At 40.2% G+C, this 25,141-nt stretch overlaps 1 pseudogene across 1 annotated transcript in view; it reads right to left on the minus strand.

Annotated features, from left to right (window-relative positions):
- Window positions 1-320: 320 nt before the first annotated feature.
- The window catches only part of LOC310716625 (alpha-tectorin-like), a 29,192-nt pseudogene continuing 4,371 nt past the window's right edge, over window positions 321-25,141 (minus strand). Inside the window, exons 9-18 of the transcript XR_014538252.1 lie at window positions 20,973-21,528; window positions 20,620-20,816; window positions 19,726-19,935; window positions 19,031-19,219; window positions 18,065-18,354; window positions 16,183-16,271; window positions 13,649-13,916; window positions 11,975-12,137; window positions 11,075-11,177; window positions 321-727 (exon numbers count right to left, since the gene is read on the minus strand). The product of XR_014538252.1 is annotated as an alpha-tectorin-like (transcript). The remainder of the gene's footprint in view (window positions 728-11,074; window positions 11,178-11,974; window positions 12,138-13,648; window positions 13,917-16,182; window positions 16,272-18,064; window positions 18,355-19,030; window positions 19,220-19,725; window positions 19,936-20,619; window positions 20,817-20,972; window positions 21,529-25,141) is intronic.

Raw genomic sequence — 25,141 nt, forward strand, 5'->3', positions numbered from 1 at the left:
TCTGGTTGCTTTTAGGGTTCGTTAGAAAATACTCGCTCTTAGCACGTGTCAGCAAATGAAGCCCTGTTGTGATTGTAACTTGAACCCGATTAGGTTGACTGAAAATAAAATTAGCGAGTGATCATGACTTAAGCCATGTTAACTTCACTCAGAATAAACCGTAACATGTACTTTTTTACCCTGCAATTACATCTTACTTTATAATAACTATTAAGAAGTACATATTTGTACTGGCAACTTATCTATGCAAGTCATGGCAGCTATTCGATTTTACAGTGTGTGATAGATATGCCTGGGGAGGATGGAAAATAAATAGAAGATTTGTTAGAGAGTTAGAGAGAATTTATTGAGCAACACAGACATGGAAAACATTTTCAGATTTACAGTAGAATCATTTGATGAGCTGAAGAATACATTTTAGATTATTTAACCACACAACATTGATTTACAGTCTAATTTTATTCATTAAAGCATATCAGTATAATCTGTACTGTTCCTCAGGGTACATACTTTCTGATTTATTCACAGCAAAAATCCCCTCATGGTTAATATTAATAAAAACCAATGTTAAGTCAATTATAAAGACAGGTTCGCTCATGGAGTAATACAAATGTTTTATGATTAATTGAAAATGCATTAACAGAGAAATTTTTTGCCTTCAGTAAATCATCCAGATACTCAGGAAATCGATAAAATGCCTTTTCTTTTTCTTTGTGGACTTACAGACCTGTTAACAGAAAAACGTTGAATTTTTTGTCATGAATTTGTATTTTTTTCAATCTCCTTTTAGTGAAAATTCCAGCTGTGTCCAGTAGTGTTCAGTGAATTCTACATACAATCAGGTAAAAAAGTTGTTTTACGAAAATTAAGTACAAATATAGAAGGTATGTTTGAAATACTAATTACAGCTTGTATCATTGCCACATATTAGTCCATTTATTACTTGTAGGTTGTGTGATGCAGCTGTTGCAATCAATTGTTTTACTGTCTTGCATCCTCACCATCAACCTGGCCTACTGTATTACCATATATTCCTACTGTATCACCATATATTCCTACTGTATCACCATATATTCTTCCTGTATCACCATATATTCCTACTGTATCACCATATATTCCTACTGTATCACCATATATTCTTCCTGTATCACCATATATTCCTACTGTATCACCATATATTCTTCCTGTCTTCTTCTTCTTCTTCTTTCGGCTGCTCCAATTAGGGGTCGCCACAGCGGATCATCCATCTCCATACCATCCTGTCCATTACATCTGCCTCTTTCACACCAAGTACCTGCATGTCTTCCCTCACCACATCCATGAACCTCCTCCTTGGCCTTCCTTCTTTTCCTCCTACCTGGTGGCTCCATCTTCAGCATTTTTCTACCAGTATAATTCATGTCCCTTCTCTGCACATGTCCAAACCATCTCAATCTCGCCTCCCTCACCTTCTCACCAAAACATCCTACATGTGCTGTCCCTCTAATAAACTCATTTCTAATCTTGTCCATCCTCGTCACTCCCAACGAAAACCTCAACATCTTCAGCTCTGCTACCTCCAGCTCCACCTCCTGTCTTTTACTCAATGCCACTGTCTCTAATCCATACAACATCGCAGGTCTCACCACAGTCCTATAAACTTTCCCTTTCATTCTTGCAGATACTCTTCTATCACAAATCACTCCTGTCACTCTTCTCCACCCACTCCACCCTGCCTGCACTCTTTTCTTTACTTCTCTAACACACTCTCCATTACTTTGCACTGTTGACCCCAGGTACCTGAACTCCTCCACCTTCTCCACCTCTTCTCCCTGCAACCGCATCACTCCACTGCCCTCCCTCTCATTTACACACATGTACTCTGTCTTACTCCTACTGACTTTCATTCTCCTTCTCTCAAGTGCATATCTCCACCTCTCCAGGCTCTTCTCAACCTGCTCTCTACTCTCACCACAAATCACAATATCATCTGCAAACATCATAGTCCAGGGAGACTCCTGTCTGACCTCGTCCGTCGACCTGTCCATCACCACTGCAAACAGGAAAGGGCTCAGGGCCGATCCTTGATGCAGTCCAACCTTCACCCTGAACCAGTCTGTCGTACCTACTGCACACTTCACTGCCGTCAAACTGTCCTCATACATGTCCTGCACCACCCTCACATACTTCTCTGACACACCTGACTTCCTCATACAATACCACAACTTCTCTCTCGGCACCCTGTCGTACGCTTTCTCTTAATCCACAAATACACAATGCAGCTCCTTCTGTCCTTCTCTATACTTCTCCATCAACATCCTCAAAGCAAATAAGGCATCTGTGGTGCTCTTCCTCGGCATGAAACCATACTGTTGCTCACAGATGGTCACCTCTTCTCTCAGCCTGGCTTCCACTACTCTTTCCCATAACTTCATGGTGTGACTGATCAACTTAATTCCCCTGTAGTTACTGCTATCTCTCCTAAACATCTCCACGCTTCTACCGGTATGTCATCTGGTCCAACCGACTTTCCATTCTTCATCCTCTTAATCGCTGCTCTCACTTCCTCCTTACTAATCCTATCTACATCCTGCTTCACCAACTCCACATCCTCCAACCTTCTCTCTCTCTGATTTTCCTCATTCATCAGCTGCTCAAAATACTCCCTCCATCTTCTCAACACACTCTCCTCACTAGTCAACACATTTCCCTCTCCATCCTTTATTGCTCTAACTTGCAGTACATCCTTTCCAGCTCGGTCCCTCTGCCTGGCCAATCGGTATAAATCCTTTTCTCCTTCCTTAGTGTCCAACCTCTTATACAGCTCCCTTATATGCCTTTTCCTTGGCTTTCGCCACATCCCTTTTTACCTGCTGCCGCATCTCCTTGTTCTCCTGCCTACTTTTCTCATCACTCTGTCGATCCCACTTCTGTTTTGCCAATCTCTTTCCCCTAATGCTCTCCTGCACTTCCTCATTCCACCACCACGTCTCCTTGTCTTGCTTTCTATTTCCAGATGTCACACCAAGTACTTTTCTAGCTGCCTCCCTCATCACTCCTGCAGTAGTTGCCCAATCATCCGGCACCTCTTCACCACCACCAAGCCCCTGTCTGACCTCTTCCTTGAACCTCACACTACACTCTTCCTCCTTCAGTTTCCACCATCTTATTCTTCTTTCAATCCTTACTTTCCTCCTCTTCTTCTTCTTCGCCTCCAAAACCATCCTACAGACCACCATCCGATGCTGTCTAGCTACACTGTCCCCCGCCAACACCTTACAGTCTCCAATCTCCTTCAGGTTGCATCTCCTACACAGAACATAATCCACCTGTGTGCACCTTCCTCCACTCTTATACGTCACCCTATGATCCTCCTTCTTCTAAAAATACGTGTTCACCACTGCCATTTCCATCCTTTTAGCAAAATCTACCACCATCTGCCCTTCCACATTCCTCTCCTTTAGGCCATACCTACCCATCACCTCCTCATCACCTCTGTTCCCTTCACCTACATGCCCATTAAAGTCTGCCCCAATCACCAATCGTTCTTTCCTAGGTACACCATCTACCACTTCATCTAATTCACTCCAGAATCTTTCCTTCTCCTCCATCTCACAGCCCACTTGTGGAGCATAGGCACTGATGACATTTATCATCATCCCTTCAACTTCCACCTTCACGATCATCACCCTATCAGAAACTCTCTTCACCTCCACTACACTCTTACTGTACTCTTCCTTCAGAATCACCCCTACACCATTTCTCTTTCCATCCACACCATGATAAAACAGTTTAAACCCACCTCCAATGTTCCTGCTCTTACTCCCTTTCCACTTGGTCTCCTGAACACACAGCATATCTACCTTTCTCCTCTCCATCATATCAGCTATCTCTCTCCCTTTACCCGTCATAGTACCAACATTTAAAGTACCAACCCGAACCTCTACTCTCCTACACTGCTCCTTTTCCTGCCGTCTCTGTAGACGCCTTCCTCCTCTCCTTCTCCTCCTTCGGCCAACAGTAGCCCAATTTCCACCGGTGCCCTGTCGGCTAACGATACCTGTGGCGGTCGTTGTTAACCCGGGCCTCGACCGATCCGGTATGAAATTCTCATTTGTGATCCGCATATTTGATTTGGCACATGTTTTACGCTGGATGCCCTTCCTAACGCAACCCTCCCCATTTACCCGGGCTTGGGACCGGCACTAAGAGTACACTGGCTTGTGCCCCCCTAATGGCTGGGTTAGCCATATATTCCTACTGTATCACCATATATTCCTACTGTATCACCATATATTCTTCCTGTATCACCATATATTCCTACTGTATCACCATATATTCTTCCTGTATCACCATATATTCCTACTGTATCGCCATATATTCTTCCTGTATCACCATATATTCTTCCTGTATCACCATATATTCCTACTGTATCGCCATATATTCTTCCTGTATCGCCATATATTCCTACTGTATCACCATATATTCCTACTGTATCGCCATATATTCTTCCTGTATCACCATATATTCCTACTGTATCGCCATATATTCTTCCTGTATCGCCATATATTCTTCCTGTATCGCCATATATTCCTACTGTATCGCCATATATTCTTCCTGTATCGCCATATATTCCTACTGTATCGCCATATATTCTTCCTGTATCGCCATATATTCCTACTGTATCGCCATATATTCCTACTGTATCGCCATATATTCTTCCTGTATCGCCATATATTCCTACTGTATCGCCATATATTCCTACTGTATCGCCATATATTCTTCCTGTATCGCCATATATTCCTACTGTATCGCCATATATTCTTCCTGTATCGCTATATATTCTTCCTGTATCGCCATATATTCCTACTGTATCGCCATATATTCTTCCTGTATCGCCATATATTCCTACTGTATCGCCATATATTCTTCCTGTATCGCCATATATTCCTACTGTATCGCCATATATTCTTCCTGTATCGCTATATATTCCTACTGTATCGCCATATATTCTTCATGTATCGCCATATATTCCTACTGTATCGCCATATATTCTTCCTGTATCGCCATATATTCCTACTGTATCGCCATATATTCCTACTGTATCGCCATATATTCCTACTGTATCGCCATATATTCTTCCTGTATCGCCATATATTCCTACTGTATCGCCATATATTCCTCCTGTATCGCCATATATTCCTACTGTATCGCCATATATTCTTCCTGTATCGCCATATATTCTTCCTGTATCGCCATATATTCTTCCTGTATCGCTATATATTCCTACTGTATCGCCATATATTCCTACTGTATCGCCATATATTCCTACTGTATCGCCATATATTCCTACTGTATCGCCATATATTCTTCCTGTATCGCCATATATTCTTCATGTATCGCCATATATTCTTCCTGTATCGCCATATATTCCTACTGTATCGCCATATATTCCTACTGTATCGCCATATATTCTTCCTGTATCGCCATATATTCCTACTGTATCGCCATATATTCTTCCTGTATCGCCATATATTCCTACTGTATCGCCATATATTCTTCCTGTATCGCCATATATTCCTACTGTATCGCCATATATTCTTCCTGTATCGCCATATATTCTTCCTGTATCACCATATATTCCTACTGTATCACCATATATTCCTACTGTATCGCCATATATTCAAGTCAAGTCAAGTTTATTTGTATAGCGCTTTTCACAACAGACATTGTCTCAAAGCAGCTTTACAGAAAACAACAGTGAAGGTGAATGGTGTGCGTTTGTCCCTGATGAGCAGCCGTGGCGACAGTGGCAAGGAAAAACTCCCTTAGATGATATGAGGAAGAAACCTTGAGAGGAACCAGACTCAAAGGGGAACCCATCCTCATATGGGTGACATCAAAAGTTTGGTCATAAATCTTTCAACAATACAGAACAATTTGTGATCATCATAGATCCAGCATCAGCTTCTCCATGCCAGGGCCTTTAAACACTCGGCATCTACTTCTCCATGATCATCCATAGGTCCATAATCTTCACGAGGTGGGACGTGACTGGAGCTGGCCAAACCTCAGGAAGCCTCGGGATGGGGAGAGAAAGAGAAGCAGTGGAGAGGAATTAGCGTAGCTGCTGTTCATGATATTAACAGCACAAGTTGATAATGTGCATGTGATCAGATGTTCTGGAGCACAAGGTTGTGATGTGATGTGTGTTATGTGTGTTATGTGTAGGCTTTGCTAAAAAGATATGTTTTTAATCTGCACTTAAACTGGGAGAGTGTATCTGAACCCCGAACACTGTCAGGAAGACTATTCCAGAGTTTAGGAGCTAAATGTGAAAATGCTCTACCGCCTTTAGTGGACTTTGCTATTCTAGGAACTACTAGAAGCCCAGAGTTTTGAGATCTCAGGGAGCGTGACGGATTGTAGCGTGTTAAAAGACTGGATAGATACATGGGAGCCAAACCATTTAGTGCTTTATAAGTGAGTAGCAGTAGTTTGTAGTCTATTCGAAACTTAATAGGAAGCCAATGTAGGGACGATAAGATTGGGGTTATATGATCGTATTTTCTTGACCTAGTAAGAACTCTTGCTGCTGCATTCTGAACTAACTGAAGCTTGTTTATTAATGATGCAGGACATCCACCTAGTAATGCATTACAGTAGTCTATTCTAGAGGTCATAAACGCATGGACGAGCTTCTCTGCATCAGATATAGATAACATATTTCTTAGCTTAGAAATATTTCTAAGGTGAAAGAAGGCTGTTTTTGTAACTTGATTGATGTGATTTTTGAAAGATAAGTTGCTGTCTAAAATAACTCCCAGGTCTTTTACCGTTGAACTAGTAGTTACAGAACAACCGTCTAAATGCAGGCTAAGATGCTGGAGCTTCTGTGTACTATTTTTTGGGCCGATGAGCAAAATCTCCGTTTTATCAGGATTTAATAGCAGAAAGTTATGGGTCATCCAATCTCTTATTTCTTCAACACACTCAGTTATGCGAGCTAATTGAGCTGTATCGCCTGGTTTGGATGAAATATATAGCTGGGTATCATCAGCATAACAATGGAAGCTAATTCCATGCCTTCTAATAATATTTCCTAATGGAAGCATGTATATTGTAAAAAGCAGGGGTCCCAGAACTGACCCTTGTGGCACGCCATAATTTACTAGCATTATCCTGGATAGCTCTCCATTTAAATCTACGAAATGGTAACGATTGGACAGGTAGGATTTAAACCAGCTTAATGCCTGTCCCTGAATACCGATGTAATTCTGTAAGCGATCGAGGAGAAGATCATGATCTATAGTGTCGAACGCAGCACTAAGATCTAGTAAAACTAATAGGGAGATGTAGCCTTGGTCTGAAGCTAAAAACAGGTCGTTAGTGATTTTAACTAGAGCAGTTTCTGTGCTATGATGGGGCCTAAAACCTGACTGAAACTCTTTAAAGATATTGTTCTCCTGCAAGTGGTTACATAACTGGGCAGCGACAATCTTTTCTAAAATCTTAGACATAAATGGGAGATTTGAAATTGGTCTGTAATTCGATAGCGTGTTTGGATCCAGATTAGGTTTTTTAATGAGGGGCTTAATAACTGCTAACTTGAGGGATTTAGGGACATGACCTAACGATAGTGAGGAGTTAATAATATTTAAAAGAGGCTCACCAGCTGTATATAACACTTCCTTCAGTAGTTTAGTGGGAATTGGATCTAACTGACATGTTGTTGATTTAGCTTTCATAATAGCATCATACAGCTCTTCCTGTCCTATACATGTAAAACAGTGTAGTTGTGGGGTTGTAAGTACGATTGTGTCGGGAGATGCTGTCAGAGGTTGAACTGCCACAATTGTTTTTCGAATGTTATCTATTTTTTCAGTGAAGAAATTCATAAAGTCTTCACTACTAAACTGTGATGGAACACATTTTTCAGATCCCTGATTTGTTGTTAATTTAGCGACTGTACTGAAAAGGAACCTGGGATTGTTTTTGTTATTTTCTATGAGTTTGCTCAGGTGTTTAGCTCTAGCAGCTTTTAGCGCCTGTCTGTAGCTGAGCATACTGTCTTTATACGCAATTCTAAATACCTCCAATTTAGTTTTCCTCCATTTTCTCTCCAGATTACGTGTTGTTCTCTTTAGGGCATGCGTATGACTATTATACCAAGGTGCAGGTGCTTGTTCTCGAACCTTTTTTAACCGGATGGGGGCAACAGTGTCTAAAGTGCTAGTGAGGATAAGGTCTATGTTGTTCGCCATCTCATCAAGATGATCAGCAGTTATGGGTTTAATGTGAAACTGAGATAAATCAGGCAGGTTATTTATGAATCTGTCCTTAGTGGTTGGAATAATAGTCCTACCAAGTCGATACCGTGGTGAAACACGGTTAATCTGCTCTACCGGTAGTGTGTACAGTAGGAGATAATGGTCTGTGATGTCATCACTCTGGGGTAAAATATCTATATCAGTGACGTCTGCTCCGTGGGATATTATTAAGTCTAGTGTGTGGTTAAAACGGTGGGTTGGTCTGGTGACGTTTTGTTTAACTCCAAAAGAGTTTAGTAAATCGACAAATGATAATCCTAGGGCATCGTTTTCATCATCTACATGAATATTAAAATCTCCTACAAGCAGCACTTTATCAAAGCTGATCAGGAGGTCTGAGAGAAAACAAGCAAACTCATGAAGAAAATCAGCGTAGGGTCCTGGGGGTCTGTACACGGTGACCAGAGCGAGTTTTCTATGCATGTCTGAAAGTGCAATTTTAAGAACGAGCACTTCAAATGATTTAAAGCTGAATCCTAATTTCTGACTAACATTAAGAGAAGGTGGTCTAGTGGTTAAGATGCAGCGCTCCCACCGCTGCGACCCGGGTTCGATTCCCGGTCAGGGAACCATCCCCAGCCACTCTTAGTGCCGGTCCCAAGCCCGGATAAATTGGGGAGGGTTGCGTTAGGAAGGGCATCCAGCGTAAAACATGTGCCAAATCAAACGTGTGGAGGATCCGCTGTGGCGACCCCTAACGGGAGAAGCCGAAAAGAAAGTTTATTAAGAGAAGCACTATAAATGGTTCCTACACCCCCCCCCCACAACCAGTCTGACGGGGCTCATGCTTATAAACATATCCTGGCGGTGTAGACTCGTTTAGACCCATATAATCACCTGGTTTAATCCAGGTCTCAGTGAGACAGAGTGCTGAGAGATTATTCTCTGTGATCATCTCATTTACAATCAGTGCTTTGGGTGCAAGTGATCTAATGTTTAAAAGACCGAACTTTAGAACTTTGTTGTGTTTGTTTATCTGGCATTTTTCAGTTTTAACTGCAATAAGATTATTTCTGGATCTTGTGTATGTAATTCTTGGTTTTACTACACGAGGAATAGATACGGTTTCTATAAACTGGGCTGTGTGTGAACTTGTAACTATTTGGTCTGTAGTAAGCGTGTTCTTATAGTTGAAGATTTCTTGATGTCTTACCAGTCAGATGGTGTGTAGTATCCTAGAGATGTTATCTGATAGCACTGCTGCTCCAACTCTGCTGGGGTGCAGGCCATCAGGGCGGAAGAACCTCGGACGCTCCCAGAAACAGTTCCAGTTATTAACAAAGAGAAGTTTATGTTCTCGACACCATGACTGTAACCATTCATTTAGAGCTAAAAGTCTACTAAACTTCTCAGCCCCTCGCTGGTAAGTGGGAAGAGGTCCTGACACAATGATCCTCGTTGTGGGTGATGTGCTGCGTACCGTCTCCACCAGGATCCTGAAGTCCTATATATTCCTACTGTATCACCATATATTCTTCCTGTATCGCCATATATTTCTACTGTATCGCCATATATTCCTACTGTATCGCCATATATTCCTACTGTATCGCCATATATTCTTCCTGTATCGCCATATATTCCTACTGTATCACCATATATTCCTACTGTATCGCCATATATTCTTCCTGTATCACCATATATTCCTACTGTATCTCCATATATTCTTCCTGTATCACCATATATTCCTACTGTATCACCATATATTCTTCCTGTATCGCCATATATTCCTACTGTATCGCCATATATTCCTACTGTATCACCATATATTCCTACTGTATCACCATATATTCTTCCTGTATCGCCATATATTCCTACTGTATCACCATATATTCCTACTGTATCACCATATATTCTTCCTGTATCACCATATATTCCTACTGTATCACCATATATTCCTACTGTATCACCATATAGTCTGGAATTGTGTGATGTCAACACGTGTGATGTGAATGATCAAATCGGGTGTAATTGTAAGGTTTTAGGGAATTACTTGTATAATTGTATACATTCTTTTGAACTACATAGCTAATTGTACTGTTATGAACTAACTTATTTTTTAAAGTTACCTTGCTAACTGAGGCCTGTAGAGTTTTGGATGTGACTTTAGCATTTTTTGTAATCTCTAAAAAGCATTGTATTGTCTGACCTTGGGGTAAATTTCCTGCGACATCCATTCCTGGGAAGATCGGTTTGAACGTTTTCCACTTGTGCCTAATCTTCCTCAGTGTTGAATGATGTGGGGTTTTTTTTTGTTTGTTTGTTTTTGGAAATGTATTTACAGTATGCGTTTTACTAAGACACACCTGAATGCTCCAGAGCAGATAACCACTAATACATGTATAGAGGTGGTCACACTTGCTGGTGATGAATTAATCAAGGGCTCTTCATTAGCAGTAGCTGACTGATTCTGTACTTTCATTTAGACTTTTAATTCATATGGAAGCTGATTTCTCACACGACTTCTTAATTTTGTAAAAATAAATCAAGTCATACATTATTTCATGTGTTGTTTATCTGAAGTTGTTTTAAACTAATTTGAAGATATAAAAGTACTAGAATTTGTTTTCGTCCTGATATGTAAACCATAGAGTTCAAAGAGGGTATACTTTCTTTTTCACATGGTTGTCAATGAAATGGGATCTTGTCCATTTCCCAGTTGGATAATTTACAGTTTTTTCCAGTCACACTGAATCTGGTGCAATTTTACTGCTGTACTCACTACAGTTTAATGGATTTAAAAATGGCAAAAAAAATTACATGTTTACCTCAGTGTTCTGTGGACCAAATAAAAGGCCCCATGGAAATTGAGGCCCTATCATGGACGTCCACAGATCTGCCTGAACGATGGTGATTTCCAGGGAAGCAACGCTGCAGAAAACACACATGTTTTTAGTATTATTTAGATTTTTTATAGCTCACAAGCAGGTTTATTTATTTCACATAGTTTGAGTTTCTTCCTGCACTATTAAAGAGCTCTGTTACTGCAGCAGCTCAAGCGATGGGCTAATGCTAGTGTTAGTTTATTAAATCTAAAATATGTCATTAAGGTAATAAAACCTTACAGGCATTTTTAGAATTTAAATTATTGATATATTTGAATATACGACTAGGACTTTAACCTAGTGGCTAAATGTTATTTCCTGTCTTTAGCATTGCTTGTGTTAACAGCAAACTTTCTTATTAACTTATTTTATTAGATCCATCTGCTATGTGACATAGATATTTTATTGGCACCCCTCAAACCTGTCTGTTAGTGGAAAGGTATTATATGTGTGAGTGTGTGTGTGTGCGATAGAGACATGGGACAGGAACCCCTGATACAAAATGTGTCAAACATAGCCCCTGATATAAAAACAAAAAAACAATCATATTACGCTATTTATTTATAACACAGTTAGAACTACGTTGTTATTGTACATGCATCTTTGTCTGTATATTTTTATCAAAAGATTGATGCAGCAAACATATTTTGCAATTAAAATAAAAATGTATTAGGTTATTTTAGTATATTTGCACATTTGCATATTGTCCTTTTACTATCAGTTGAACAATTGTACATTTACATGAACTTCAGCCTTAATTTGAATAGAACTTAATAGATCTTAATAGATCGTGTTATAGTGCATGCATGGTGCATGTTAATCATCAGAAGTGTATTCACTCACCTCTGCACAGTTGTTTTTTCTCAGAAGGCAAAGGTGAATGTTGCAGTGAAGGAAAACCTTGGATACATCATGATAAAACGTAAACATCTTGAAGGAGAATCGTCCAGTTGTGGAGACACCATTTTCAATCACCTTTACTGTGCCATCATTTGCATTTGGACACCTAAAAATATATCATTTTCCAATTGGTTTAAATCAGGAAGATGTATTTTGGTTAGATTTACACATGGAGTCCTTCTAGGCAATGATTATAAAGTAAACATTTCACTGTGTAATGCATATTCTTTATCATTATACATTAAAACTTCATCAAAACAAACAAATTAAAGATCAGTAGTTTAATTACTGTCTTAAAATACAGTAAAAATAAACAAAACAAACAGCAAACATTTAACATGAAGAAAAATCTGTATCTCAGTGGTGGTCTACAACAGTGGTCCCCAACCCCCAGGCCGCAGACCGGCACCGATCTGTGGGTCAATTGGTACCGGGCAGCACAGAAAGAATACATAACTTACATTATTTCCGTTTTATTTATTATCTGATTCTGAATTATGTTTTTGTTTGGAAAATGACCGGATTTTCTCTGCCACATCTGTTTATGACTCTTGATGCATGTCAAGATGCCTCGGTCACATGTCTTACCTCCATCCGCTACCTTCTTAAAGGGGCTGCTCCGGCCCATTTCATTCAATCCCCCAAGCGAGCAAAATGAACAAAAAAACACCACAGTGGATTCACGTTTATTATTATATTAAGAAAATACCAGTTTTTATGAATGTCGTATCATTTTATATTGTTGTATTTATCCGCCACACCTTAAAGACCGGTCCGTGAAAATGTTGTCGGACGTTAAACCGGTCCGTAAACCGCAAAAAAGGTTGGGGACCGCTGGTCTAAAGTATTTCTATCATCATAGTATGGGTTGAGATATTGCTTTGCACTTACTGTACCAGAATCTGAAATGGAAAGTTTAAATAAGTATTCCTTGGGACAGGTGAGTGTCAGGGTGCGAGTGAAACAGGAGGCGGAAGCCGAAGTACAGCTCGCTCCGGTTTTAATGACGAGAGTGAGGGAGAGCGATACACACAAGCACACACACACACACACACACACACACACACACACACACACACACACACAGCAGTCCTTAGGTAAAGAGAGTCCGAAGTGCGCTTGGGGAGAAGCGTAGCTGATCCGAGATGCATGGAGAGGAGAAGCGCAGCCGGTACAGGATTGTGGAGTCCGGACGGGACGGAACGGAACGGAACGGAACGGAACGGAACACAGAGTCCTGCATGAATCACTAAACACATACCTCCACAACCAATACATACAATAATGAACAAAGGAGTGATTGTGAGTGAGGAGCTTATGTAGAAGCGGGGTGGAGTGATGATGAGTCCCAGGTGTGCGTGATTAAGCCTGGAGCAAATGAATCTATTTTATTAGCTTGTCAGCCTAGCTAATTCTAGCTCCAATATTGTTCCATCATCTTAATCTTAATTACCTGAATTCAATTAAGATCCTGAATTCGTGTACAATCTCTGAACAAACTTCATATAAACTAGGAGTATATCTGAACTTTTCACTTGAATTGTAAGTAAGCAGAAAGTTTTCAATGTCCTTGATTAGGATGAACATATATATAGAAAGAGAGAAGAAGTGACTTACTTTTGATTAATCAGGTCCCAGAGGACAGTGTAGTTTGCTTCATGTACAGGTGTGGCCCAACATGAATCTATTACTGTGGCAATCTGGCGGCTGTCCACACCTTGAACAAAGACTCCTATGTAGATTTGTTGGCCCACCTCTATATTCACCCTGCCAGTGTACCGGTATGAAAAGCTGGCATCTTCAAAGGGAATCATCATGACCTGGAACATGCCCTTTCCATCTGGAAGAGCCTTGTGCACAATGCTTTGAGACAGTAAAATATAGACAAATTAGAATAGGCACTATGATTAGGAGTGTGTATACAGTGCATCCAGAAAGTTTTCACAGCGCTTCACTTTTTCCACAGTATATGTTACAGCTTTATTCCAAAATAGATCTAATTACTTATTTTCCTCAAAATTCTACAAACAAACACTATAATGACAACGTAAAAAAAGTTTGTTTGAAATCTTTAAGCTCAGGTGCCACTGATCATCCTTGAGATGTTTCTACAACTTGATTGGAGTCCACCTGTGGTAAATTCAGTTGATTAGGCATGAAAGGCACCCACCAGTCTATAGAAGGTCTGACAAATTACAATGCATGTCAGAGCACAAACCCAGTGGCGGAGGGTCAGGGCCATCAAAGCCTTCTCTGCTGGCCTACTTTCAGAAGCACTGACCTACATTTACAACCTAAATTCTAATATTTGTTCCATGAAATTGTATTAATTTATTCCCAACAGTTTATTCTCTTCATTTCATAGTGTTTCTCTCGGGTGCACTGCTTCCAGGATGTTTATGTGGATGTTAGATTTTTTGTCCAAACAGATTTCAGCCTCTGTGTGCTGCAATGTCAATCTAATCTCCCCAGAGCCTTCAAAGTCTCTTCTGCTGGCCTTTTAACCGCAGTCTCTATTAGATATAAATCTGTATCTTTAACCAATCAGATTTCAGATTCTCCTCACAGGGCAGCTAGCTGGCCCAGAATAGCATCAGCATTCTCTGTACTCTGATTGGTTGGTCAGAGGGAAACTGTTACAGCCAAGTTCGACTGGTAAAACACGTGTGTAGCTCTGCACACATTAATACATCCGAGATAGACTTTTTTTATGCTTACGGAGAAAGAGAAATTGATTTGGTCTCGCTTAAAAAAAATCTGTGTTCAAGAAAAGCTAGACATGGTGAAGAGGTCAGCCAACCTTGTCTCAAAGGGTTTGTTCTCCACTTCCAGACCAGTAAATACGAGTGGTACCACTGGATTACAGCCTCTGGGGGGTGCTGCACATTATGAGTCTGCATATCTGGTGAGTATTTTATTTACATTTTAAAGTTTTTGTCATGTTATTAGACAAATATTGATTCTAAACTGCTCCAGATGATGTAGGCGGTACAGTTGTGGTTGTAGTGTAGTTAAGTTTTTTGCTTTAGTAAAATGGTATTCACTTTCCCTATGCGAAATGCCTCTCTCTCTCTGCAGTATTGATGGTTCCTATAATTGCGACGTGATAGTGGTGGAATTAAGAGGTGGATTAAGTCGGGAAAGTCGTTTAAGTCCTCACTAAAGGCCAAGGTACCAAATGCATGCCGCTGCACAAACCAAGCCATGAAGTCCAAGGACTTGTCTGTAGAGACAGGATTTTATCGAGGCACAGATCTGGGGAAGGGGACAGAGAAATTTCTGCAGCATTAAGGGTCATTAAGGGGCAATAATTTTGGAACCACCAGGACTCTTCCTATAGTGGGTCGTCTGGCCAAACTGTGCGATCGAGGGAGAAGGGCCTTACTCAGGGATGTGACTAAGAACCTGATGGTCACTCTGAAAGAGCGCCAGTGTTTCTCTGTGGAGAGAGGATAACTTTCCAGAAGAACAACTATTTCTGCAGCACTCCACCAATCAGGCCTGTATGGTGTATAGAACGGTCAGTAAAAGGCACATGAAGGCCCACCTAGAGGTTGCAAAAGGCACCTGAAGGACTCTCAGACCATTAAAAACAAAGATTAAAATCTCTGGCCTGAATGCCAAGTGTCATGTTTGGTGAAAACCAGGCATCGCTCGTCACCTGGCCAATACCATCCCTACAGTGAAGCATGGTGGTGGCAGCATCATGCTGTCGAGATTTTTTTCAGTGGCAGGAACTAGGAGAATAGTCAGGGGAAGGGGAATGCAGCAATGTACAGAGACGTCCTTGATTAAAAACCAGCTCCAGAGTGCTCTGGACTTCAGACGTTTCAAACTGTCAATGGTTCATCCTCCAATAGGACATTGATTCTAAACACACAGCCAAGATAAGAAAGAAGTGGCTACGGAATGACTTTGTGTATATCCTTGAGTCGCCCAGCCAGAGCTCAGACTTGAACCTGATGAAACATCTCTGGAGAGATCTGAAAATGACTGTGCATGACATTCCCCATCCAACCTGATGGAGCCTGAGAGGATCTGCAAAGAACAATGGGGGAAACTGCCCAAAAATTGGTGCCAAGCTTGTAGCATCAAACAAAATATAATTTGTGGTAAAATAATGAATTTAATCAATTTTGGAATAAATCCACTGGTGTTGGTGATGATGCTGCAGAGTTTAGAGTACTCCTCTCTGAAGGGGCAGTCTTCAGGATCAACAGGCTGGTCATTAACACCACATCTAGACAGGGAACAGGACAGACAGGAATATTATATTATACAGTGAGGAAAATAAGTATTTGAACACCCTGCTATTTTGCAAGTTCTCCCACTTAGAAATCATGGAGGGGTCTGAAATTGTCATCGTAGGTGCATGTCCACTGTGAGAGACATAATCTAAAAAAAAAAATCCAGAAATCACAATATATGATTTTTAAACTATTTATTTGTATGATACAGCTGCAAATAAGTATTTGAACACCTGTCTATCAGCTAGAATTCTGACCCTCAAAGACCTGTTAGTCTGCCTTTAAAATGTCCACCTCCACTACATTTGTTATCCTAAATTAGATTCAACTGTTTGAGGTCGTTAGCTGCATAAAGACACCTGTCCACCCCATACAATCAGTAAGAATCCAACTACTAACATGGACAAGACCAAAGAGCTGTCCAAAGACACTAGGGACAAAATTGTACACCTCCACAAGGCTGGAAAGGGCTACGGGGAAATTGCCAAGCAGCTTGGTGAAAAAAGGTCCACTGTTGAAGCAATCATTAAAAAATGGAAGAAGCTAAACATGACTGTCAATCTCCCTCGGACTGGGGCTCCATGCAAGATCTCACCTCGTGGGGTCTCAATGATCCTAAGGAAGATGAGAAATCAGCCCAGAACTACACAGGAGGAGCTGATCAACGGCCTGAAAAGAGCTGGGACCACCGTTTCCAAGGTTACTGTTGGTAATACACTAAAACGTCATGGTTTGAAATCATGCATGGTACGGAAGGTTCCCCTGCTTAAACCAGCACATGTCCAGGCATGTCTTAAGTTTGCCAATGACCATTTGGATGATCCAGAGGAGTCATGGGAGAAAGTCATGTGGTCAGATGAGACCAAAATATAACTTTTGGGTCATAATTCCACTAAACATGTTTGAAGGAAGAAAAATGATGAGTACCATCCCAAGAACACCATCCCTACTGTGAAGCATGGGGGTGGTAGCATCATGCTTTGGGGGTGTATTTCTGCACATGGGACAGGGCGACTGCACTGTATTAAGGAAAGAATGACAGGGGCCATGTATTGCGAGATTTTGGGGAACAACCTCCTTTCCTCAGTTAGAGCATTGAAGATGGGTCGAGGCTGGGTCTTCCAACATGACAATGACCTGAAGCACACAGCCAGGATAACCAAGGAGTGGCTCTGTAAGAAGCATATCAAGGTTCTGGCGTGGCCTAGCCAGTCTCCAGACCTAAACCCAATAGAGAATCTTTGGAGGGAGCTTAAAGTCCGTGTTTCCCAGTGTCAGGCCAGAAACCTGACTGATCTAGAGAAGATCTGTGTGGAGGAGTGGGCCAAAATCCCTCCTGCAGTGTTTGTAAACCTGGTAAAAAACTACAGGAAACGTTTGACCTCTGTAATTGCAAACAAAGGCTCCTGTACCAAATATTAACATTGACTTTCTCAGGTGTTCAAATACTTATTTGCAGCTGCATCATACAAATAAATAGTTTAAAAATCATATATTGTGATTTTTGGATTTTTTTTTTAGATTATGTCTCTCACAGTGGACATGCACCTACGATGACAATTTCAGACTCCTCCATGATTTCTAAGTGGGAGAACTTGCAAAATAGTAGGGTGTTCAAATACTTATTTTCCTCACTGTATATATATATATATATATATATATATATATATATATATATATATATATATATATATATATATATATATATTAAAGGCTCTGCATAGCTCTGAGTTGGATCTAATGTTAAATCATATATATATTTTTTCATTATATTTAAATTTACTACCTTGAGCTGCTGATGTTTGATTTCCAGCTGCTGCCAAAAACATCATCATTGGGTGCAGGTTCTCCATTCGGCAGGATCTTGTCATCTGTAGCATCTCCATTATTGTTCCCACACATTCCACACACAGATCCATGGAAGCTTGGGTCCAGTTTGACTAAAAGTGTAAAACGGCCATCGTAGTAGACCATGAGCTCATGTGAAGCATTTACAACTATAAAATTATTCTCATGATATATTTCTGCAAGATGATTGCTGTGATAAACAGATGAATCCACTTCAACTCCATTAACCTGAAAAAGTGAAACAGAAGGAAAAAGTACGGTGGCCGAGAAGTGCAAAACACATTAACAAATCCGAAAACAAATCAACAAATCCGAAAAAAAACAACAAATTCAAAAACAAAACAACAAATCCAAAAACACATTAACAAATTCAAAAACAAATTAACAAATCCAAAAAACACAACGACAAGCCAGACAAACCGGAAAAGGTCGGTATAGTTTGCAAATGGAAACTTACAGATCATTGGACGAGACACCTGTCAGTCAAGATATACAGGTGAGTGACAGGTGTCTCGTCCAATGATCTGTAAGTTTCCATTCGCAAACTATACCGACCTTTTCCGGTTTGTCTGGCTTGTCGTTGTGTTTTTTGGATTTGTTAATGTGTTTTCGAATTTGTTAATTTGTTTTCGGATTTGTTAGTGTTTTCTAATTTGTTGTTTTGTTTTTGGATTTGTTGTTTTGTTTTTGGATTTGTTGTTTTGTTGTTTTGTTTTTGGATTTGTTGTTTTGTTTTTGGATTTGTTGTTTTGTTTTCGGATTTGTTGTTTTGTTTTTGGATTTGTTAATTTGTTTTCGGATTTGTTAATGTGTTTTGCACTTCTCGGCCACCGTAAAAAAGTTCTCTAAGCATATGTGTAACACACATTTCTCTGGAAGCAGGAATATAACATTATTTTAGTACCTTTACTCTCTTGTTTTGTCCAATTGTAATTTGTGTTTGTGTTCCTTGTTTATTTAGCCACATCTCCACTGCAGATACAAAGGAGACTGCTCTGCTCCCACGATGCATGCTGGTTGCCACCACACGGAATTGTAGACCATCGTGAGGGACATTTCCACATGTCTGAGAAATCTCATATGAACAAGTGCCCTACAGAATATTGGATTAAATATAACAAATATATAATTGAATGTATTAAAATAACTTAACGTAACAAAGTGTTAAAGTAAATGTTTGTTATTACTGTGATGAAAAAAGCAGACTGTTTATTTCTAAATAAATGACAGTAAATAAGGTCATAGTTACTATATCTTACTCAGTCACTCTTGGTAACTGCTTTATACTGGCTATGGTTACTGTGATCTCTAGTGCTTATTCATATACACAATCACAACTAGGACATTGGGATCTGAGCCAAGCCACTTCTGAAATGGAGTAAAAGGAGATTCTCAAAGGAAACCCAAATGTATGAGGGCCATGCTGAAGGAACATTACACAGACAGTAACCTGAACTCAAGATTAAAGATAGGGCCCTGGAGCTGTGAGGCACTGAGGTTACCTTCTGAACCACCATGCTGCCATGTCATACAATGTTTGATTTCCAAAATTGAACCCTAACCTTGGAATTTTCAGAAATGTACACAATCAGTTCTAACCTGAAAGTGAGCCACAGCTCCATCAAAGGTATAATAATGGGGATCTCCAGAGACTATGCATGTTGACATTTGACTGTAGCAGCCGAGTCTACCATTCTTAACCACACACTCCTCAGTGGGCGTGCAGGAGGCAGAGATGCAGTGCAGATCATTGGGACCAAAGCATTTACAGTGTTCTAAACATTCTTCAGTCCAGAAATCCTCACCGATCTGCAAGAACAAAAGACTGTGGGTTTACTATGAAAAGAGTTTAGATGATATTTATAGTTATTTTAACCATATGCTGATCATGTATGCAATAAAAATATACAAATCATTTAAATTGAAATAATTTCTGGCCATGGCCATGTTCTGTTATGTAGCTCTATGTTCTGTTATGTAGCACCAGGGTTCTGTTATGTAGCACCAGGGTTCTGGAGAAACGTTGTCTTGTTTCACCATGTACTGCATCAGCTAAAAATGGTTGAAATGACAGGTTTCTTGAATTGACCCGACTTCACCTGGAATTTTCACAAAATAATGCTTCATCACACAAACAAGTGACTCATTGTACTGTTTATTAAAAGTGTAACACTGAATGTGTAAGAATTGCTCAGTCAAATGCCAGCCATTAATCCAACTGACAATCTGCAGACATGAAACTGGCTCAAGCCACCAATCTCCATCCTATCATATCAGAAAAAAAGCAGGCAAAGATACCAGGATCCAAGTATACAAATCAGATTTTTTTAACCATTCTCACTGAATTGTGTTGTATTTAATTAGATAATAGCCAATTTCATATTTATACATGTTCAATCAAAATGAAACAATCAGCAATTACAACTGTACAACTGAAAGGCTTTAAAGTGGTGTACAGCTGTGAAAGATAGTCAAATAGTGCCAGAAATGCACCTGGAAGGAGAATCCATTGTGTGAGCAACCACATTGCTCTACAGGCATACAGTTTCCTCCACTCCTTACAAAGCCATCATCACAGAAACATCCCTCTCTGCATGTTCCCTCACGTGTGTCATTTATAATGCTGGTACAGGTGTGTCCACAGTCTAAACCACACAGCTCATAGTGATTGTTTGGATGACAGAATATACCTGAGGAAATAACATACACACATGTAACCTTTCACTGTGAACTATTATATTAATATTAATGAGAAAACTAATTCCTTCTAAATAATCTGATCTACACACAATTTTATTATTAGAGACTTAAATCAAACTGTTTTAATTCCCTTTAAAATCACTTACGACATGTTGTATTTTCTCTCCAGGGATAAATCCTGATGTTGGCAGACTGGCAGGCACTGACATACGTTTCAATAGAACGGCACAGTACATGATTCGAGTGTTGAGAGAGGCACAGGTCAAAGACACAGTCATTAAAATAGACAAGTGGATCAACATATGCATGACAGAAACTCAGAGGACCCTGACTGTCCATTATGAGTGCACACAGAGACTGTGCTCTAGATGAGTTTGGACACGGTGAGCAGGCGTCTCCACATCCGTGATTACATGTTGTGTCGTTGCCCTCTTTCCAGTCAGCTCCAAACTCTGAAGCAGAAGTCGTCAGCGTACCAGAACGCAAACGGAAATCATCACTGGTGTCACCATTGAAGTTACCGCAAAGGCCACATGTGGCTCCACTGTAATTCCCTGGAACGGTGATTCGTACCACCCAAGAGCCATCATAACTCACACTTAGACCAAAGTCAGTTGTAATAAATGTGTTTCTTCCACTGGAGTAAACCGACACACGGCCAGAGTCGAGCAGGGCAGGAAGATTTCTGGTTTCACTGTCAATCTGGAGGAAAAAAAGTTCAATTATACACTACATATTATTGGGAACAAAGACACGTTTACGAGGTGGTATCAAAATGTTTCGAGACTAATTATTCTAAGTGGGTACTATTTTGACCACGTGCATCACCCCGTCTGTAATTTCATTATGGCCAGCAAGGTATTACAAAGAGCATTTAGCATTTAGCATGAAACTGAGCATTTGATTATGATTGTTGAACAATACACACGGTCTCACTTCTGCACCCATCCTACTTGCTGACTTTGCCCTCAAACTGAAGTTGAACATAAAGCTAAAAGGTCACCATTATTTGGAGATCCAGCGTGAATATACATGTACAACAGACATTGTCTCAAAGCAGCTTTACACAAATCAACAGTGAAGGTGAATGGTGTGTGTTTATCCCTGATGAGCAGCCGTGGCGACTGTGGCAAGGAAAAACTCCCTTAGATGTTATGAGGAAGAAACCTTGAGAGGAACCGGACTCAAAAGGGGAACCCATCCTCATATGGGTGACATCAAGAGTTTGATCATAAATCTTTCAACACTACAGAACACTGTAGAGTGAGAACTAACATGAGTACTGGAGTATAAGATTATAAGTGATGTTCTTTCTGCAGTCTTATACAGTCTATATGGTTAGTAGCTCCTAGTTTTATGAGCTCAGCATTTGTGATCATCACAGATCCAGCATCAGCTTCTCCATGCCAGAGCCTTTAAACACTCCAGAAGGTCCAATGTCAAACTCCACACATGCAGCGGGATCCAAATGGCACTGGTACGTCTCTAGATGGTTCGGGATGTTTGCGAGTTCGGCATCTACTTCTTCAAAGGTCCGTAATCATCACGAGGTGGGACGTGACTGGAGCTGGCCAAACCTCAGGGTGTCTCGGGATGGGGAGAGAAAGAAAAGCAATGGAGAGGAATAAGCGTAGCTGCGGTTCATGATATTAACAGCACAAGTTGATAATGTGCATGTGATCAGATGTTCTGGAGCACAAGGTTGTGATGTGATGTGTGTGATGTGTGTTATGTGTAGGCTTTGCTAAAAAGATATGTTTTTAATCTACACTTAAACTGGGAGAGTGTATCTGAGCCCCGAACACTGTCAGGAAGACTATTCCAGAGTTTAGGAGCTAAATGTGAAAATGCTCTACCGCCTTTAGTGGACTTTGCTATTCTAGGAACTACTAGAAGCCCAGAGTTTTGAGATCTCAGGGAGCGTGACGGATTGTAGCGTGTTAAAAGACTGGATAGATACATGGGAGCCAAACCATTTAGTGCTTTATAAGTGAGTAGCAGTAGTTTGTAGTCTATTCGAAACTTAACAGGAAGCCAATGTAGGGACGATAAGATTGGGGTTATGTGATCATATTTTCTTGACCTTGTGAGAACTCTGGCTGCTGCATTCTGGACTTACTGAAGCTTGTTTATTAATGATGCAGGACATCCACCTAGTAATGCATTACAGTAGTCTATTCTAGAGGTCATAAACGCATGGACGAGCTTCTCTGCGTCGGATATAGACAACATGTTTCTTAACTTAGAAATATTTCTAAGGTAAAAGAAGCTGTTTTTGTAACTTGGTTGATGTGATATTTGAAAGATAAGTTGCTGTCTAAAATAACTCCCAGGTCTTTTACTGTTAAACTAGTGGTTACAGAACATCCATCTAAATGCAGGTTGAGATGCTGGAGCTTCTGTATACTAGTTTTTGGGCCGATGAACAAAATCTCAGTCTTATCAGAATTTAAAAGTAGAAAGTTGTGGGTCATCCAATCTCTTATTTCCTTAACACACTCAGTTATCCGAGTTAATTGAGCTGTATCGCCTGGTTTAGATGAGATATATAGCTGAGTATCATCAGCATAACAATGGAAGCTAATTCCATGCCTTCTAATAATATTTCCTAATGGAAGCATGTATATTGTGAAAAGCAGGGGTCCTAGAACTGAACCTTGCGGCACGCCATAATTTACTAGCATTATCCTGGATAGCTCTCCATTTAAATCTACGAAATGGTAACGATCGGACAGGTAGGATTTAAACCAGCTTAATGCCTGTCCCTGAATGCCGATGTAATTTTGTAAGCGATCGAGGAGGAGATCATGGTCTATAGTCTCGAATGCAGCACTAAGATCTAGTAGAACCAACAACGAGATGAAGCCTTGGTCTGAAGCTAAAAACAGGTCATTAGTGATTTTAACTAGAGCAGTTTCTGTGCTATGATGGGGCCTAAAACCTGACTGAAATTCTTCAAAGATATTGTTCTCCTGCAAGTGGTTACATAACTGGGCAGCGACAATCTTTTCTAAAATCTTAGACATAAATGGGAGATTTGAAATTGGTCTGTAATTCGATAGCGTGCTTGGATCCAGATTAGGTTTTTTAATGAGGGGCTTAATAACTGCTAACTTGAGGGATTTAGGGACATGACCTAACGATAGTAAGGAGTTAATAATATTGAGAAGAGGCTCACCAGCTGTATATAACACTTCCTTCAGTAGTTTAGTGGGAATTGGATCTAACTGACATGTCGATTTAGCTTTGGCAATAACATCATACAGCTCTTCCTGTCCTATACATGTAAAACAGTGTAGTTGTGGGGTTGTAAGTACGATTGTGTCGGGAGATGCTGTCAGAGGTTGAACTGCCACAATTGTTTTTCTAATGTTATCTATTTTTTCAGTGAAGAAATTCATAAAGTCGTCACTACTAAACTGTGATGGAACACAATTTTCAGAGCCCTGATTTGTAGTTAATTTAGCTACAGTACTAAAAAGGAACCTGGGATTGTTTTTGTTATTTTTTATGAGTTTGCTCAGGTGTTCAGCTCTAGCAGCTTTTAGCGCCTGTCTGTAGCTAAGCATACTGTCTTTATACGCAATTCTAAATACCTCCAATTTAGTTTTCCTCCATTTTCTCTCCAGATTACAGGCTGTTCTCTTGAGGGCATGCGTATGACTATTATACCAAGGTGCAGGTGCTTGTTCTCGAACCTTTTTTAACCGGATGGGGGCAACGGTTTCTAATGTGCTAGTGAGGATAAGGTCTATGTTGTTAGTCATTTCATCAAGATTATTATCAGTTATGGGTTTAATGTGAAACTGAGATAAATCAGGCAGGTTATTTATGAATCTGTCCTTAGTGGTTGGAACAATAGTCCTACCAAGTCGATACCGTGGTGAAACACGGTTAATCTGCTCTACCGGTAGTGTGTACAGTAGGAGATAATGGTCTGTGATGTCATCACTCTGGGGTAAAATATCGATATCAGTGACGTCTGCTCCGTGGGATATTATTAAGTCTAGTGTGTGGTTAAAACTGTGGGTTGGTCTGGTGACGTTTTGTTTAACCCCAAAAGAGTTTAATAAGTCAACAAATGATAATTCTAGAGCATCGTTTACATCATCTACATGATTATTAAAATCTCCTACAAGCAGCACTTTAGCAAAATTGATCAAGAGATCGGATAGAAAACAAGCAAACTCTTGAAGAAAATCAGCGTAGGGTCCTGGGGGTCTGTACACGGTGACCAGAGCGAGTTTTCTATGCATGTCTGAAAGTGCAACTTTAAGAACGAGCACTTCAAATGATTTAAAGCTGAATCCTAATC

Source organism: Silurus aristotelis, assembly GCF_946808225.1.
Source record: "Silurus aristotelis genome assembly, chromosome: 21".
Lineage (NCBI taxonomy): Eukaryota > Metazoa > Chordata > Actinopteri > Siluriformes > Siluridae > Silurus > Silurus aristotelis.